Source organism: Pelodiscus sinensis, chromosome 14 (genome assembly GCF_052426305.1).
Source record: "Pelodiscus sinensis isolate ZL-2025 chromosome 14, ASM5242630v1, whole genome shotgun sequence".
Taxonomy (NCBI): Eukaryota; Metazoa; Chordata; order Testudines; family Trionychidae; genus Pelodiscus; species Pelodiscus sinensis.
This window is the reverse complement of record NC_143065.1, coordinates 27,052,976-27,072,064: the sequence shown is the minus strand read 5'-3', so window position 1 is coordinate 27,072,064 and position 19,089 is coordinate 27,052,976. Positions and strand designations below refer to the sequence as shown.

Sequence of the window (19,089 nt, the reverse complement as noted above, 5' to 3'; positions counted from 1 at the left end):
GCTACATGAGGATATAGGCAAACAAATATTGAATACAATGGGATGGTCATATAATGCATGGTTCTTCTTGTAATTTACTAAAGCTCAATTCTACATACAAAGGACAATAAGACCAATTACTCGTCTAAAAGGCCTTAGATTTCCACAAGGGACTTGATCCTATTATCAATAACATTAATTTTTAGGTGTATATACATGCATAGGGACGTAACAAAACCTAAGGCATCTGCCACAGCAATACTGTATTTCTGTTTGAGAATGTAGAAAAAGTGGCTTGTGCTCCAAGGTATTTTTCTCTATTTTTCAGTGGATCGACCTGCAAACTCTAACCCAAAGCCTGGTAAAGTTAACACTCCTATTTAAAGAATACTGAGGGCCACACTTTCTCAAACATGTCTTCTCTGCTCAGATAGTTCTGAATCTGAGAGACACCTCCCCCCACTCAGTAAAAAACAGAGGGAGCTTGGAAGTATTGCCTGTCTGGGGTTCAGCCTGCCCGCCCTGTATAAATGCTTCATATCTTAATTCAGTATTTGTAAAGCAAACAGTTAACAGTAATACAAGTAAGAGCACAAAAGGTCAGTGGTAAATTTAGGCCTAGAAGAGGGTGTACAGTAATGAGCCTTATGATAAGGAAAATGGAAAATCTGTTTGCAATGAGATTGGTCTCCAGTTGCCTTGGGAACAGGGATCTAAGACTGTCCCCATGTAAATGTTTCCTGTATAGTTGTATTGTGTGAGCTACTATTATACCACTGTTAGCCTGAAACATTTTTACTGATAATGGGTTGCATATGGATCTACATAAATCATTATTATTAAACCTCCATTATAACAAGGAGCAAATCTTTCTCAACTAAACATGATTCAAAACCTAGGTAGTCCAGCCAGGTAATCAGCTGAGACGAATCAGAATCAATTCTACAGCTGCCAGCAACAACAAGGGTGGATTCAGTCCACCACAACCACTGTATGCTACCATGTGAAGAAAAAAGGTTCAGCTCTTGGAATGCTAAGTCTGATTGCGCTTGGTAGTTACAATGAACAGCTTACAGCTGTTGAACTGCAGGAGCACAGTCCTGGCAGAGAGTCAGAATTGGCAGCTAGATTTTATTTAGAAAGGAAGCCCAAATTGCTTGATCAGTCCATGCTGGGCTGACTAAGTCTCTGTATGTGCCTTTATATACATGGGTATTGCACTAACAGCAGAGCTGAGGGCAAAATTCTTCTTTGCAAACCAGGCACATGCAAACTCTCACAACAGATAATCATGGGCAATTACCATGACATTTGTCATTCAGCAAAACTGCCTAACAAAAAAAAATTGGGAGTTCTGTCTCCAAACCAATAGCATGATGAGGTGTCTATTAAAGTTTCGCTCCTACTCAGCCAAGGAGCCCACTGATTTCAATGCCGTAAGCAGAGTGCTATTTTTCAGCAGAGCTCCCCATTCATTTTAGTGGCAGTTCCTTGTAACTACTACCCCTGGGAGAATTCTGTGCCAAAAAAATTAAAAATTCTGTGCATGGTTTAAAATTCTGCCTATTTGATTTGTCACAGCACAATACAATTCCACCAGTTTCAGTTATTTTGGTAGTTTATTTCAAATTGCCTGTCAGCAAATATGTCTGTAGCGATACAGACAAGAACAAAGATTCAGGAAATGTTTTAGATGGATCAATTCCTAAGTAGGCATATTAATACGGAACTTTGAGTAATAATTCATCTAAACCACTCTATAGAAATGTATTTCTTACACCTCTCAGAAGCAGTGCAAATGCTTGGAGGATTTAGGGGTAATGAAGGAGAAGGAAATAATTGCTGGGAAGGAGCCTGGGAGTGAACCTGTAGGGTTGCTGGGCTGGGTGGGATAATTATTGAACAGGTTATTTTGGGTTGGGAAAATGTTTTGGTACATCTACACTATAGTGTTATTTCGAAATATCTAATTTTCGAAATAGCTATTTTGAAATGAGATATTTTGAAATAAAGCGTCTATACACAAAATGCATTTCGAAATAGCATTTGGCTATTTCGAAATAGAGCATCCACACTGAATGGACAATGAATTGTATTTAAGGCCGGCCGGAACCAGTTTCAACAGGGCATCAGGTCAGGAGTTATCTTATGCGGCTGCTGCCTGAGGCTATGTGAGGCCTGTGCTTAAAGAGACTTCCCCCAACCCTGGACAGCCAGTTCTCAGGTTTCCCTGCTTGCTTGCCTACCTTGATAAGGGACAGCAAAGAATTTTTTTCTCTGCATGCTCTGGTTGTCCTCACTCGGGACACTACAGCACTCTGCACTCTGCAACATGGAGCCAGAGCTGCCCCTGGGCACTCTGGTGCTTCTCTTGGAGGGTATGTCTACACTACCCCCCTAGTTCGAACTAGGGGGGTAATGTATGCATACCGCACTTGCTAATGAAGCCCGGGATTTGAATTTCCCAGGCTTCATTAGCATAAAGCCGGCTCCGCCATTTTTAAAAGCCGGCTTGTTCGAACCCCGTGCCGCGCGGCTACACGCGGCACGGGGTTCGAACAAGCCGGCTTTTAAAAATGGCGGAGCCGGCTTTATGCTAATGAAGCCCAGGAAATTCAAATCCCGGGCTTCATTAGCAAGTGCGGTATGCATACATTACCCCCCTAGTTCGAACTAGGGGGGTAGTGTAGACATTCCCGGACACATTGCTGTGAGCCTGGCTGTACTTTCTGCAGGCTGCCATCTGGGAGGTCCATCGGGGGGCTGTCAGTATCCAGGAGGCCCTGCGGGAGAGCTTCCACCCTGAGGAGCACTAACAGTCTCCCTGGTCTGCCCCACTGGAGGCTTGTGCCTCATTTCTCCCTCACGTCCTTCCACCTAGCCCTCCCTAACCCCCCTTCCTGATGTCAAATAAAATACACATATTTTCATAAACACAAACTCTCTTTATTTAACAAAAGGGGGGGGATGAAACTCTGGTGAGACTGGGGAAAGGAGGTGGGAGAAGGGAGGAGAGAGGGTGGGAGAGGGGAGGGGGAAACCTGAGAGGAGGGAGCTGGAAGGGGGAAGCAAGGGGAACAAGGAGGAGGGGAAGCTCAGGGCTCAGGGTTAGGGTTCTCACCGGGCCAACTGTCTCCCAGCACCGCAGGTGCGGGGGCCTCGGCATCGCCGGTGGGATGGGGAGGGGATGGAGGGTGAGGAGGGAGAAGCGGGAGTGGGAGGAGGAGTGGTAGCTGGGAAGGCAGCAGGTGCTGGAGCAGCAGGAGGCAGCATGCTCTGCACCAGGGTCAGCAGGTGCTGGCAGATGGCATGGCCCTGGGCAAGCTGCTCCTACTGGAGCTGCAGGTCTCCTTGCACCTAGTGCCGGAGGGTGCAGTGCAGGACTCGCAGTGCCCCCAGGTGCTGCTGTTGGTACCCCTCCACTGCACGGATGGTCCTGCAGAGCCCTCCAGTGCAGGAGCATGTCCTGGGTGGTGTGGTGCACCCTGCACGTACAGCTGTGGAGAAACAAAGAGAAGTGGTCAGTTATCCCTCAGGATACAGTGGATGAAGCCCAGTTCCCCTCTGCAAGGTGAGGATGACAGTTCCCTGCACCATCAGAGCCGATGTGCTTGCACAGAGGCCATGTTCGGAATGTCCAGCTATCCCCAGTTGTGGGAGCTGCCCCGAGACTGCACCAATGTCCCTGTGCTGTATATCGTGTGGGGGAGGGGAGAATATCCCTGCCTCTGTGTAGACTGGCCTTGTGCAGGGAGGGTGTCCTGCTGTGTCCACCTTGGAGTCATGAGAATGTCATGCCTCTTCACTCATGCGTGTGGCTAACAGGGTAAGACCCCTGTATGGCAGCCAGCTAGGGCCACATGCCCAGTGGTAGCATGGCACATGCTTGCACATGCACAGGTATCTGCGTGATCCTTAGACAACAAGGCCCACACGTGCAGTCCCTGGTTTCTGTCCCTCCTCCCCACCCACATAAGGGGACAGTGATGGCACTCACCTGTTGTTGCCTTGGATGATACCGGTGACAGGTCTGCTGGGGCAGCTCAGGGGTCCTGGCTGCTCAGCACACTCTGTCTGGTCTGCTGCGGCTCCTGGCTCTCCTCCTCCTTGATGCCCTGGTCAGGGCTCTCTGCCCCAGGGTTGACAACCACCTGGGGGGCACAGACCATCCCACCCCCCAGAATGCGGTCCAGGGCGTTAAAATAGGGGCAGCTTGCTGTTTGTGTCCCTGGCTGGGAGCTGCCCCCTGTAGCCCTGGCATATGCCTGCCAAAGCTCTTTTATTTTCATCCGCACCTGCTCCTGGGTGTGGATGTGGCCTTTGCTGGCCATGCTGGCAGCTACCCTGCCTTAGACAGCAGCATTCCTCCATCTAGTGCGGAGATCATGGACATTGGAGGATTCCCCCCAAACCTCAATGAGGTCCATGATCTCCTCACTGGACCAGGAAGGCTCCTGGCAGGCTCCTGGGAGCAGGCAGACTGCTCCTGGGGAGCGGTGGAGGGCTGGCTACCGGTGGCTTGCTGGCTTATATTGGGGCCAGTGGGTCATGGGCAAGACAGACTGTTTGTCAGGCTGGCAGGCTTGAAGCTGGCACAGGCACTGTGGCCAGACTCTACCCCTTTAAGGGTTCTGGGGCGGGGGGGGGGAGAGTAGTTTTCTTGGTTGTGGCCAGAGTGACCAGCAGGGCATCCTGGGAAGGGCTGGAGGCCCTCTATTTTGAAATAAGCATCTACACAGCACTTTTTTGAAATAGCAATTTCGCAATTGGCGTTATTCCTTGTGGAATGAGGTTTACCAATTTTGAAATAAGCCCTCCGCTATTTCGAATTAATTTCAAAATAGCGGTTGGCTTGTGTAGACGCTAGTCAAGTTATTTCGAAATAACTTTGCTGTGTAGACATGCCCTTTGGGAGCCTCACCCATGCACACACTGGTTGACTCCTACCCACTCTCATTCAGTCAGGCACTTCTGCCCCTGTTACCATATGGCCATGCACCCTCGCTCAGCTATCCCACCTCCCACAATCCCACATATTGTGCACCCTCACCCCAATCTGTCCCCACATTAGCCCTTCTGAATCCTAGTCTATGACCTCTCCAAAAGTCCCCCATGGCCATGCTATCTGTTCCTCCTATGTCTTGTGCCACCTCAGTGGACCCAAGGGTAGGTGCTGTGAGGAACACAACTGATTTTCCTCCCTATCCATAGAGGGCTGTGCCCACCCAGGAGTGGCTCCCCTCTGTGCAGATGCCTCAGCAACCTCTGGTGGATGAAAGGCATAACTGCAGCGCCTCTCCAGCAGAATGTATTTTCTGTGGAGAAGGTGGGCATGACTTCTGTGCATGCTCAATGGTACAGAATCCCTTTAGAAGTAAGCTACAGTAAGTGTGGGGGACTATGAGTTGCAGATTCAAATGCTAAAATAATAGCTTTGACATTTATTTTGACCAGTGACCTGGGCTTAAAAGTCACATCAAACAAAAAGGAAAAAAGACACGGAGTTCAAGAAATGAGACACATTGGGTTAGGAATAGAAATACACCATGGGTATGTCTACACTACAGAGTTAGTTCGAACTAACTTAGTTCGAATTAGTTAATTCGAACTAAGCTAATTCGAACTAACGCGTCTAGAACTAAAAACTAGTTCGAATTAGCGTTTTGCTAATTCAAACTAGCATGTCCACATTGAGTGGACCCTGAATAGGGCTTAAGGATGGCCGGAAGCAGTGTCGGCAGGGCAGCAGAGGAGGACTTAGAGCGTGGAGATGCTGTCTCAGGCTAGCCGAGGGCTGCGCTTAAAGGGACCCGACCCCCACCCCGGACAGACAGTTCTCAGGGGTGCCCCGCTTGCAAAGCAGTCCTGGCTTGGAGTGCCCGGAGTGCCCACACTGGGCACATCACAGCACTCAGCCATCAGACCGGCTGCACTTGCTGTAGGCTGCCATCTGGGGAGAGGAGGCAATTGGGGGGCTGCAGGAGAGTTTCCACCCCCAGAAGCCCGCAGAGCCAGCCCAGTCCTCCCCATCGGGGGCTCGTACCCCATTCCTCCCTCACCTCCTTCCACTTACCCTTCCCTAGCCCCCCTTCCTGATGTACAAAATAAAGATAACGTTTCTTCCAACATTGACTCTGTCTTTATTGAACAAAACTGGGGGAGACTGGGAAAAGGAGGTGGGAGAGGGGAAGAGAAAGGCTGGGAGAGGGAAGGGCAACTAACATGATCAGGGGTTGGGAACAGGTCCCAGATGAAGAGAGGCTACAGAGACTGGGACTGTTCAGCTTAGAAAAGAGGAGATGGAGCGGGGACAGGATAGAAGTCTCTAAAAGCAGGGGTTGGGTGGAGAGGGTGCATTGAGAAAAGTTCTTCATGAGTTCCCATAAAGAAGGACTAGAGGACACCAAAGGAAAGGAATGGGTAGCAGGCTTCAAACTAGTAAGAGAAAGTTGTTCTTCCCAAAGCAAATAGTTAACCTGTGGAACTCCTTGCTGCAGGAGGCTGTGAAGGCTACAACTAGAACAGAGTTTAAAGGAAAGTGAGATCAAGTCATGGAGGTTGGGTCCATGGAGTGGTCTTAGCCAGGGGGTAGGAGTAGTGTCCCTGCCCAAAGTTTGTGGAAGGCTGGAGAGGGATAGCACGAGACAAATGGCTTGGTCATTGTCTTCGGTCCATCCCCTCCAGGGTCCCTAGGGTTCGCCGCTGTCGGCAGACAGGCTACTGGGCGAGATGGACCTTTGGTCTGACCCAGGACGGCCATTGTAAGCTCAGGGCTCAGGGTCGGGGGGTCTCAGTGGGCCCCCTTGATTTTCATGCACACCTGCTCCTGGGTGGCCAGGCTGGCAGCGCTCCTGCCCTAGACGGCCACTTTCCTGTGCCTAGTGCGGAGATCGTGGACGAGGTCCACGATGTCTGCACTAGCCCAGGAAGGTGCCCACCTCTTGCGGTCCCGGGCAAGCTCCTGGGAGCCGCCAGCCTGGTCCCGGGAAGAGGGGGTGGGCTGGGGGACATTGGGTGGGTGGCTCTGTACCGTGCCAGGTGCAGGGTCTGCTGGCTGGGTGCTGGCAGGCTTGCACCTGGCACGGGCACCGTAGCCAGCCTGTGCCCCTTTAAGGGGTCCAGGGCTGGGAGGGGGGCAATAGAGTTTCCCTGGTGTTGGCCAGAGTGGCCACCAGGGAAACCTGGGGAGGGCTAGCCTCCCACTAGTTCGAATTAAGGGGCTACACACCCCTTAATTCGAACTAATAAGTTCGAACTAGGCTTAATCCTCGTAAAATGAGGTTTTCCTAGTTCGAACTAAGTGCTCCACTAGTTCGATTTAAATTCGAACTAGCGGAGCGCTAGTGTAGCGCCTATGAATGTTAGTTCGAACTAACGTCTGTTAGTTCGAACTAACATTGTAGTGTAGACATACCCCATGTTAGTTACATTAGGTTAGGGACAGAAGTTCTTTTAATTGTTTTAATAAGATTTTTAAAAAATAATTAAAACGGGTACATTTTGCATGGTTAAAACCAAGGATTTCTGTTTTGCACGTATTATTTGTAAATAAAGTTTTAGGGTATATAACTGCAGACTGTTTTGACAAAGATAAGGAGGGTTGGTTTTTTGTTTTTTTGTTTTTTTGTGGTAACACCACCGGTATGTGATACATGAGATGTGGATATCTGACCACTTTTTAATAATCCTAGCAGCCTTGTAAGTAATTCTGACATAACCATCACATGTCTAAAACATTATTGATTCCTGCTTTTTTTAAATAAGGACAGGACAAAAATGTGCAGAAGGTCTGGAAATATCTGCCATATCTTTGGAGAATCTGTAGGTGCTTTTGAAATTTCAAATGGTTGAACTGAGAAACAATGGACCTGACTCCTGATTGCTCTAAGGAAGATCAATAACTGCACAAAAACTTGAAATGTCCAACATTAATTGTTTCATCAGCTGTAAAAACACCATATTGTGCTAGTCATGGCCCTACAGTGTATGGAAGTCATAATGACTATTAATACAGTATTATTTGTACTCAATGTGTTCTACACCATAGCTATGAAATAAATCAGTGCTGAGTTCTGTTTTCTTTGGCAACAGTACTTAAAGCTCTTCCTCTGTTTTATACCTATAATCTTTCTAATATATTCCACGTATGTACCGTAACTTTTTACAGAAGCTGCTTCCTTGGTCATAGGAACAATATCAAGAGAGGTTAGACTGTTAGGGTGTGTCTAGACTATAGGCTTTTGTCGACAAAAGTGGACTTTTGTTGACAAAACTATAACTGCGTCTACACTACCACCAAGTTCTGTCAACATAACGTCGACAGAACTCGGCAGTTTTGTTGATGGCGGTAAACCTCATTCTACGAGGAATAACGCCTTTTCTTGACAGGTGTTATTGCATCTACACTGTCCTTTGCATCTACACTCTCATGTCAACAAAGCGGCTTGCTTTGTCGACAGAACTGGATGTAGTTTACAGGCTTTTTGTCGACAGAAGCTTTGTCAACAGTATCTGTCAACAAAGCCTCTGTTGACAAAAGTCTGTAGTCTAGATGTACCCTGATTCCCTTTCACGTTGTTCTGCGGGAAGCTGAACACAAAGGCTACGTACGTCTAGATTGCATCCCTTTTTCGTAAAACCAGAAACCAGAAATTATAAGTACATGATATTTAAAAAAGTCTTAACTATGGCATAAAAATGAGAACAGCAAAAATAACATACGGAGAAGGAGGAAAAGAGAAAATAAACAGTTATAACGGGACACTTGGCAGAAGAAAGTATGTAATTACTTAGGAGGCATTGAATTTTTTTAATACCTGCCACTTTTATACCTTTGAGAATTGAAACCACAAAGTCTGTAATTCCTCAGAGTCTTATTGCTAGGTGTAGGAGTGAAAGGGAGAGATATCAAAATATCTGTGCTCCATGTCTAGCATAACAGTTTGCAGACATGTCTACCTAAACGTTATCATTTTAAAAGTGGCCAACTGAAACATTAACCCCACTCATCTGTTAGCCACTGTTAAATAATGAATGAAACTGCACAATGAACATAAACTTTCTACACCCAGTGCAAAAGGCTGTTCTTGAATAGAATCCAAAGCATAACTCGTGGTGTGTTCTCATTACTGCAAACAACACAGCAAATTGATTTTTTTTAAATTTGAGGAGGGGAAAATGGTAAAACATCATCTGTAATTATGAAAAGGTCCATTTTAAACTAGCACCATACTGAGATCCTGGAATAATTAAGGGTAGGTCTACACTACCACCCTAGTTCAAACTAGGGTGGTAATGTAGGCAACCGGAGTTGCAAATGAAGCCTGGAATTTGAATTTCCCGGGCTTCATTTGCATAAAGCCGGGCGCCGCCATTTTTAAATGTCCGCTATTTCGGACTCTGTGCCGCGCGGCTACGGAGTCCGCAATAGCGGACATTTAAAAATGGCGGCGCCCGGCTTTATGCAAATGAAGCCCGGGAAATTCAAATTCCAGGCTTCATTTGCAACTCCGGTTGCCTACATTACCACCCTAGTTCGAACTAGGGTGGAAGTGTAGACATACCCTAATAGACTAACGTTTGAACTCAATGTTCATCTGTAAAGTGCAGCTATCGAATCAAACTAATGACAAGTAACAGGAAGAAGAGTTGTAAGGACATCACTGTGGAAAACACATTGTACACGAGTTGTCTGCTAAGGCTTTTCTGTTTATGAATGATCATTTTACACCCGCAATGTTGTGCTTTCACGAGTATAGCTCACTTCACTAGCCCAGAACAAAATAAACTATTCTGGAAAAGCAAAACCTTGCAAGCACAGCAACAACTACACTCCATCAGGTTATGGAATCCCAATCATTGGATGTTTTTAAGAACCAGGTTGGAGAAACATCTATCAGGAATTATTTAAGTTTACGTGGTCTTGCTCAGTGCAAGGGGAAAGACTTGGTGACTTCTTGAGGTCCCATCCAGACCTACATTTCTATGATTATACGAGTTTACAATAGTGGCTTTTGCCAGCATGGCTATGTCAGTCAGGGTGCATCTACACTGCACTGTTATTTTGAGATAACTAGCATTATTTTGAAATAACAATGTAAGCGTCTACACAGCCATTCCATTATTTTTAAATAATTTCAAAATAACAGATGACTTATTCTGAAATCTACGAGGAATAACCCCTATTCCAAAATAGCTATTTCGAAATAAGGCATCTCTTCAAAAATATTCCACCTCCTTTCAGAAATGGGGGTTTTCTGAGTGTTCCAGTCAGACATGTGACAATCTATTATTGGGTTTGTATTTGTCCATTTGTCAAAAAATTGGTTCTCATCTATTCTCAAGTCATCTACAGTGGGAATTCCTGTGTGGCAAAGGCAAGACAGCTTTGTACATTATCCCACGTCAGTATCCTCAAGAAGAAACACTCAAGTTTTCTGTGTACTCTAAGACCGGTTTCCAGTGTTCAAACTACTTCAGAGATATTGAATAAAAATCTCGACTGCATTGTAAAATTCTTATTCCCTAATTTCTCCACCTTCAACCAAAGACTGCACCAGGGTCTTTGTATGTGATGTGACAAATCTTCCTCTGGGCCTCATGCTAATTATATTCAAGGGTAGGAATATGCAGTGCAACTTCTTTCACCAAGGAGTCATTTTTCTCCTCCCTGTTTTGTGCAAGAGTCACTGAAGACTTTCTTGAACAGTGTTGGACATGCACTTTGAGAAAGAAAATATTCTTGTGTCCTTCAAATTCAACATTTTGTCTAGAACTGGTTCAAGAGAAGGGAATCTTGTGCTGCCTGGCTTTAGCAATGTAAAATACTCAAAATTGACAAATAGGCAGAAAATTATCAATTCTTCAACAGGAACAGTGTAAATGTGAAAGTATTTATAAACCTTCACAACAAAGGCTTAAAAACAATTGGAAGACAGTCAGCTGGGCTGTGTCTACATTGGCACCCCTTTCCGGAAAAGGGATGCTAATGAGACACTTCGGAATTGCAAATTCCGCGGGGGATTTAAATATCCCCCGCAGCATTTGCATGAACATGGCTGACGCTTTTTTACGGCTCGGGGTTTTGCCGGAGAAAAGCGCCAGTCTAGACGGGATCTTGCGGAAAATAAGCCCTTTTCCGGAAGATCCCTTATACCTACTTTCAATCTTAAAAGGTTTCCCAGCCAGCCTGCCTGGCCATGTGCTTCACTGAATAACTGAGCCAAGGAAAGGGGGTGTGGTTCGTCTTGGTTGCCTGTTATTCCAACAAGCAGCTCCCATTGGCCGGTTTCTGGCCAGAAACTGGCCAATGGGATTGTGCTGGGGGTGGGGCAGCTCCTGAAACTTCCCCTCTCTCCTCCAGTGTTAAAACAGAAACGGAGCCTTGCAGCCACGTTTCTGCATGGTGCGCAGGGCTGCAGGGCAAGCAGGGGAGCTTGTCTGGGGTTCCCTGCTGCCTCCAGGGTCCAGATCTGGTGGCTTGGTGGGCCGGATCTGGCCCGTGGGTCATATTTTGCCCAGGCCTGGTCTACAGCAATAAAATAATAATTATAATTGGATAACATTTTATAAAGCAAATCAGATACTACAGTGATGAACATAAGATAAAACTTGTATAGAATAGGACAAAGAGCATTTACATCCAAACTAATGTAAATGAAAAAAAATGGCACAGACAAAAATAATTAATTAAACATTATATATTATTATTATTATTAACAGAAGTCCTACAACAATTATTTTCTATTATGGACTCATTTATTTCTTTTAGGAATTTTTCTCTTCTTCCTGACTTACTACTTCCCAACCATTAGCATTCTCTGTCATGTTAGTACGGATTGATCAACTAGATATTTTCAGAATCAGAAAGATTTCCCAGACAACTTTCCAGTCTGTATCATTAATGACAGCACTAGCAAAATGTAAAAAATGTAAATGGCATCGTAGAAGTGGAAAATGTTACTATGAAAGAGCAGTATAGTTGGTACACTGAAATACATGGCTTAATACTTGTATTTATTTACTATCCTCAACCTACATGGCTCTAATTCTACCTCCAATTTCATGTATACAACTCCATAGGCAGAACTTGGCCCTATCATTTTTAAATAAAAGATAATTGGCTCAATTCACCCTAGAGTTATATCAGTTTCTGCCAGCATAACCCAGGGGGCAGGGCACCAGCTTGCAAGAAGTCCAACCCCAGGAGGACTGTTGCTGTACAAGTGACCATTACAGGCAGTCCCCGAGTTACGCGGATCCGACTCCGCAGTTACGAACAGGGATTTTCTCGCCCCGGAGGACTGGAGCGGCGGGACGCCTGGTCCCGCCACCCGCCTCCTCCGGGGCGAGAAAAGCTGCTCCCCGTCTCCCTGGTCTTCTGGGGGAGCCAGCAGACCAGGGAGACGGGGAGCAAAGCGGGGGAGGACCCGGGGTCGGACCCGCGGCCGCTTCCAGATCAGCTGGAAGCGCCGCGGGTCCGGCCGGGTCCTCCACGGCTTTGCTCAGTGTCTCCCTGGTCTGCAGACCAGGGAGACGCTGAGCAAAGTGGCGGAGGACCCGGGGCCGGACCCGCGGCCGCTTCCAGATCAGCGCCGCAGTCCAGCCCGGGTCCTCCGCCGCTTTGCTCCGCGTCTCCCTGGTCTGCTGGGGGGGGACGCAGCTAGTGCCCCCCCCCAGCAGACCAGGGAGACGTGGAGCAAAGCCCAGGGCCTGTGGTAGAGCAGGTGGGGCGCTGCCGGTTGGTCCCGCAGCACCGCTCCTTGGCGCTACTGGACCAACCCGGCAGCACCCCAGCTGCTCTGCCCCAGGCGTCCCCAAGTTAGCCGCGGCTGAAACTGACCAGCGGCTGACTACAGGAAGCCCGAGGCAGAGTTGCTCTGCCCCGGGCTTCCTGGAATCAGCTGCTGATCAGTTTCAGCAGCAGCTGACTTGGGGACGCCTGGGGTTCTTAAGCTGAATCTGTATGTAAGTCAGAACTGGTGTCCAGATTCAGCCGCTGTTGAAACTGATCAGTTTCAGCAGCGGCTGAATCTGGATGCCAGTGCCGACTTACATACAGATTCAACTTAAGAACAAACCTACAGTCCCTATCTTGTACGTAACCCGGGGACTACCTGTAATTAGACAATACGGTTTCAAAAGTGAACAGAAGTGATAAAGGATGGAGTAGAAGCCAGGCAGTCAGAGATGCCCTCAGCATATTCCCAAGGCAGCCTCTGGCAGCAGAGTTCTTATGTAGCCACAGTTCAAGCTTTCTTTCCTTAGTGGACTCCTTAGGGAAGGCTGTTCAAACACTGCCCAGCTCCCCAGGGGAAGAGAACAGTACAATTTAAATTCCTTTGTATCATCAAAGGTGAACTGATGCCAAACAAGTTTAAATGCATTAGGACAAACCCTGCACTCTTCTACCACCGCCCTTTCAGTGGGGCTGATGTAACTGAGAAACTGAGATCACGATTTGGCCCAATACTTATAAACCTAATTAAAAACACAGGGAAGGAGGGAGTCACTTCATCATTGACAGCTATTGTATTAGCTTCAGCTACATTTTAATGGCAGTCAGTTGAATTAACTGGCTGAGCTATGGCCGTTTTTCTTGACAGTCCCATTTGCATGCTTAACCACACTGTAGTACATAATCACAGAGCTGTCACTTTCTCAGATCTCTCTTGAGTGTTTCTACCAAGCTCTGTAGCTTTCTGATATTTCTCCTTTTTTTGTTGTTGGTTTTTTTTTTGTTTCAAGAATGTGAGATGGCTGCCAAGCACCCTACAATACTGGCATATCATTTAACCCAGTGTTAGATTTTACCTGCTCCACATTTCCCCTCCCCCAACTAAACAGGCAGAATTCCTATCTGATTTCCATATTTTTTGATGTGTACACTTTTTTTTGCCCCATGATAATAAGACTATTTACCTCTTACTCTCACTTCCTTGCCTTCTGTCTTGCACTTTATCTCCATTTAGTCTGGTCTCAGCTACCTCACACCTTGTGGTTTGTGCTCTCTCTCTCTCTGTCTCTTTCCTCTCCTCTTCATTTCCTCTCTCTTTTCCTTTTGTCTCAGTTTCCTCTCCTCACCTGAAGAGTACAACAAGTTGTTCCTGGACAAAAAGGCACTATTTCAGATCTGGTACAAATCTAAAACAGAGGGAGATGCACACTAGCAAATAAGATGGCACATCGTCAGAAAGGACATGCTCTGGGCGTATGGATCATTTCCCTTAGCCCCTGCAATTTACTATAAAAAAAACCCATGACTTTCCAGCCATATAGTTTTCAGTCTCTCGTGGTTTTAAATTTCAGCGCATGTAAATGGTTTTCCATTCACATTAAGTATAAAAAGTATTCGCACCTCTGCACTGCAAAAGCTTAAGAAAACTAAAAGTATAGATTGCAAAGCTTTCTGTTGTACTCTAGGCAAGTGACATAATAATGTCATGTAAGAAAAAACAGTGTGGACTGTCATCAGAGTAGCTACTTGATCATATTATTATTTATCTATCTATATTTTACACAGAAATTTCATCATCATCACATCTATGGGCCAAATATTCCCATTCTACCATATTATCCTAGCAACACACACTGCTGATTTCCCAGAGACTACAGATATTGGACAAAAGGGAAATCTCCAGAATGAATTAGAATGGGAAATAGGCATCTTTAGCATTGCCCCAGAGTAAGCTTCAAAACTGATTCTAGAAACCATGCTTTTTCCATCATAGAAGAGTGTGGGTGGCTGTATCCACTGTTTCTGTAAATGACTAGTTTTTAAATTATTATGTTTTTCAAAATGTTTCTGAAAGTACTTAGATCCTGAAACAAGTGAATATGTAGGGGGTTTTAAAATGTACATGAACTGAAAAAAATAAAATGTAATATTTCTTGGGTGCATAGAATGAGCAAAATTAGGATTTAAATCTAAACTGTTTTACATATTTATTGTTGATTTGTGGGTCACTTCCTCATTGTACAACTGACACTGCAAACTTAGGGATATATTCTTTTCCCCATACATGCAGGTAGAACTCAGTGATCATAGTGGGGTATTATATAAACCAAGAAAGAAAAATAAACCCCTTAGTTTTGCTGCTATTACACTGTCACTATGAATCCTAACTGTCCTTAAATATGGTTTCTTATATTTTCATTTTGTAGCTTATGGAAACAAAATGTTAGTTTTTTCTGTAGGACTCCTTCAAGGTTTGTCATAGTCTGTACATTTTGCAATAGACACTGTACCAGAGTCTGACATTCATGTGCTTACATATGTATTTATCTGGTATAACCAGAATTGGGATTAACCATTCCTGAGCAGTGACTATCACAAAACATATAGATACTTACTTACTTACTCTCTCTCTCTCTCTCTCTGTCTCTCTCTCTGTAAAATAAATATTGCTACACTATCCACACTTCATTTACTATCTTATGATTGAGACAGCAATTTTAACCGCGACTCCAACTGGTCCTGGAGGGATTCAGTTTACAGGGATGATATCAACTTCAAAATTACATATTTGCCTTAAGTAACTCGGAGGAGGGACTGACTGGTGAGCCAGAACAGAATCTCTCTTTTTCCAATTTTATGTGCAACTGACAACTTCTTGTGTCTAGTCAATTCTGCTGTTTTCCTTTCGTAGTCAGTTACTCAGTATCCTCTCTTCCTGTATTTCACACAGCAGCAGGGACAGTTTTGTTTGTTTATTTTTTAACTTGACAACAAAACTGTAATTCCACAGAAGCTAACAGGAGAAATCCAAGGCAGTGGCAGTATCAGAAATAAATACAACGGTTTCAAAAGTAACCACATTTCAAATTGAGGGTGTCCCTTTATGTGACAGATCCCCTGGTGTTATAGCTAACACAAACAAGCCAATATTATAATACTCAGGCGAAAGGCTAGTTCTGATGAGAGGATTACTAAGGAGGAAGTAATGGATGAAGCCAGTTCTAGCTTATCTACTGTAAGGTCATCGTGTAGAATGTATTTTCCCAAAGTATGATAGAATAGATGTTTAATAGAATATTATTTTGTGACCTAAAATTTCAATGATTATTAAGTGTTAGAAGCTGAAACTAATGCACCTGTTCTCTAGGGCTACATCTACACAGCAGCATTATTTCGGAATTAGATCAGTTATTCTGAAATAACGTAGTGCATATGTACACAGCAAGCTTGTTATTTCAAAATACATTTGAAATAATGAGCTTATTACTCCGACTTAAGTAAACCTCATTTCATGAGGAGTAAGGGAAGTCAGGGGAAGAGTGCTCTATTTTGAAATAACTGCTGTGTAGACAGCACCAAAAGTCAAAATAAGGTATTTCAACTTAAGCTACACAATTAGCATAGTTCAAGTTGCGTAGCTTATTTTGAGGTTAGCCCTGCTGTGTAGACATGCCCTAGATGTGCCAGCCCTGTTATTCCCAAGAGTAGGGAATATGAATAACATATTACAAGCTATCAAACCTCAGAATTATTATTCATATAAGGACAACAAAAGCTCTCAGTAAATCCATAGGAAACTGACGTATTCGATAGACTATGACATGAGAATAGGATATTTCTGAAGCTACAAATACTAGGGTTTACACACATTTTGTGTCAGCTGTAAACCATTATATCTAGCAGGAGCTGCATAACCAAAGTATTAATTGGTGGTCTCCTCTATGTGGCATTAGGGGTCTTGTCAATTTGTACAAATCTAATAGGCAAATCTAGTAGAGAGATTTAATTTAGATTTAGTTCAAACACCAGTTACTTGCCTACTTCTCATCCTTGGGATAACAGTAACACCAATAACAATTAAATACTCCTCTGATAAACCAACACTATATAACACCCTAGACCTATCATGACTGCCCTAAAGAAAAGCCATGCCCCTTTTTCTTCCCAGCAGACTGTCAGACTTGGTCAGGTGACTATTACTGTCCTCCTGTCCCATGAGATTTTTATGGCTGCATACAAGTTGTACTACATTTTTATTGGCATCACAAGGAAGATTTAAAATTAAAATTAAAACAAATGCAACCACAGAGATAGAAACATAACTAGGAAAATCAAGAGTAGCCAATTAGATATGATTTACACAACATTATGTGGATTACTTCAATTTTTTCAAATGTCCTAGCTTTCAATCATCAACAATAATTGTCCATCATTAATTTACAGCTTGATGTAAACTATCCAAACCACGTGCTTTCAAAATAGATTTGAGATTTCCAATCTAAGGGCCCCAGCTTTCTGGCCTTTGTGTACAACAGTATTTCTTGCTAACCAGAGTAGACCAATTAAAAAACAAGAGATTATTCATGCAAAGATTGTCCCAAAGTTTCTAATCCATCTACATTCTATCAAGGTTCAAACAACTGTCCCAGATCATCATATGCAAGTCTTTTAGCCTTTGACACTATGTGTCAGAATTTACTATCATCATCATCAATAACCATGGGCTCAACACCCGTTGGTGTCTGATGCCTCCCTCACTATTTCCTTCCATCTTTCCCTGTCCAATGCAGAATGGCTTAGATTATGTAGACTAGCTCCACACCAATCTACTATATCATCTACCCATTCTCTGCGGGGTCTGCCTCTCATATTCTAACCATCCATTATGCCAAATACCAAGGTCTTGACTTTTCGCTTGTTGTTCATTCTGCAGATATGCCCGAATAGCTGTAGCTTCCGCTGCATAACCGTCTGCAGTAAGTTCTCTTTCGGCTGCATCTTCCTATATAATTTCTTGTTGCTGACCTTCTGCATCCTTCCTATTCTCAGTATCTTTCTATCACAACTCCTCTCAAATGCCAATATCCTTCTCTTTGAATCTTTCGTTATCACCCATGTCTCACATCCATACAACATGCTCCTGAATACACGTTTTCAAGATGCTTAGCTTCGTTCCTAAGCTAATCACTTTGCTTTTCCAGATCTTATCCATCTCCTTCAAACTCGCTCTTGCTTTTGCTATTCTAGTCGCTATTTCCTTCTTACAGTCTAGATCATACATCATGTTGCTCCTCAAAACATGAACTTCTCTACGTTCTCTAGTTCGATCCCATCTACACTGATCTTCCTTCCTATATCCTTATCTCCAAATACCACTGTCTTCGTTTTATCGATAGAATGTACTATGCTTAGTACCAATTCAAAATTAATCTTCACTTAGAAAAAAAATATTGGCCTCTCTTAGAAGCACTAGCACAAAGTCAGAGTGTCATTTAAGTCTCACTTATACGCTATCTTGAAGGCCACCCTAAATGTTGTCAATGCTTTTTTTTTTTTTCTGGCTCTCTGCACGATGATGAATTTCATACTTATACTATGTCTACACAAGGACTAGTCACTCACAGTTGGCCCATCCCAACCAACTTGGACTTTTTTTTGGTGTGCAGATTGTGGGGTTGTTTCATTGCTGTGTAGACTTTTGGGCTTGGACTGAAGCCTGGATTCCAGGAATCTGCAAGGTGAAAAAGTCCCAGAGCCCAGAAGAAGTCAATACAGCAATGAAAACTTACCCACAGTCTAAGTTTCTGTGTAAACATACCCTTAGTATCAAGAGAAAAACAAACCCTCCACTGCCAAGAGCATTTGGTTGATGCAATTACAGGAGGCAATTTTGTTATATTCACACAAGAACTGTGATGTTTTAGAGACTGAGAGTTAATTAGTGATTCTATTTATGATGATGTTAGTTTGTGCAGCCTTCTTTCTCAATCACCCATACACCCTCTCTCTGCACGGAGGCTATAAAAATAGGTTACATATAGCACTGCTTTTTTTCATGCTCTGTTCAGCAAATGTTTATTGGCTCACCCTTCTGCTTTTCTATCAGACTGGGAGCCTGGTTTATACTATTGATTAATGCTGCCTGAAACTCAAGGTTGAAAGAATAAAAAGTCCTAGGAGACAAATACTGTAGCAAACAGACCAGAAAAGAAACTGTACTTGTTATTATTTTGAGAAGCAGATAATAATGAGGGGAGAGGGGAAAGACAAGGAAAAAAGAAATATAATATTGCTCTTCTGCTTTCAAGAAGAGATTTGAAATAAAACTTCATAAGGAAAAGTTGCTTACTCTAAGCTTTAATCCCTTTCATAAT

The 19,089-nt window shown here is 44.2% G+C and overlaps 1 protein-coding gene across 4 annotated transcripts in view; it reads right to left on the bottom strand.

Moving 5' to 3' along the window:
• SH3GL3 (SH3 domain containing GRB2 like 3, endophilin A3) overlaps nucleotides 1–19,089 on the bottom strand; it is a 93,297-nt gene that overhangs the window by 44,501 nt on the left and 29,707 nt on the right. The gene's annotated exons all lie outside the window — the stretch shown is intronic.